Source organism: Vulpes lagopus, chromosome X (genome assembly GCF_018345385.1).
Source record: "Vulpes lagopus strain Blue_001 chromosome X, ASM1834538v1, whole genome shotgun sequence".
NCBI lineage: Eukaryota > Metazoa > Chordata > Mammalia > Carnivora > Canidae > Vulpes > Vulpes lagopus.
In genome coordinates, this window is record NC_054848.1 from 83,557,867 (window position 1) to 83,558,531 (window position 665).

At 39.4% G+C, this 665-nt stretch overlaps 1 pseudogene; it reads left to right on the forward strand.

Moving 5' to 3' along the window:
* Positions 1-241: 241 nt before the first annotated feature.
* On the forward strand, positions 242-665 carry LOC121483399 (annotated as a pseudogene).

Genomic DNA, 665 nt, shown 5'->3' on the forward strand with positions numbered 1-665 from the left:
TTTTGACTCCCTTCTCATTTCCTTTTCCTTATATGCTGTAGATTTATTCTTTTTGGTTACCACAGCAATTTTACGTGTAACACCCTGATGTTTTGGGAATTTATTTTAAATTGTTACCAACTTAACTTCAATTATATACACAAACTGTATTATATTACAGCTCTGTTACTCTCCACTTTATGTTAATAATATAAAAAATTACATCTTTAGTTCTTTTACTCGGGCCCATGGCACTGGCAGGATGGGCAAGTGTCATGGCCTTTTGTACTGCCAGGAAGCTCCATAGCTACAAACAAAATCAGAACTGGCATGATAAGTAGTACAAGAAAGCTCATTTGGGCACAGCCCCAAAGGCCAACCCCTTTGGAGGTGCTTCCCATGCAAAGGGAATTGTGGTAGAAAAAGTAGGGACTGAAGCTCAACAGCCAAATTCTGCCATCAGGTAGTGTGTCAGGGTCCAGCTGATCAAGAATGGCAAAGATCTAGCCTTTGTACCCAATGATGGTTGTTTGAATTTTATTGAAGAAAAGGATGAGGTTCTTGTTGCTAGATTTGGTCACAAAGGTCGTGTTGTCAGTGACATTCCTGGAGTTCATTTTAAGGTTTAAGCCAGTGTATCTCTTTTGGCCTTATACAAAGGCAAGAAGGAGAGACCAAGATCATAA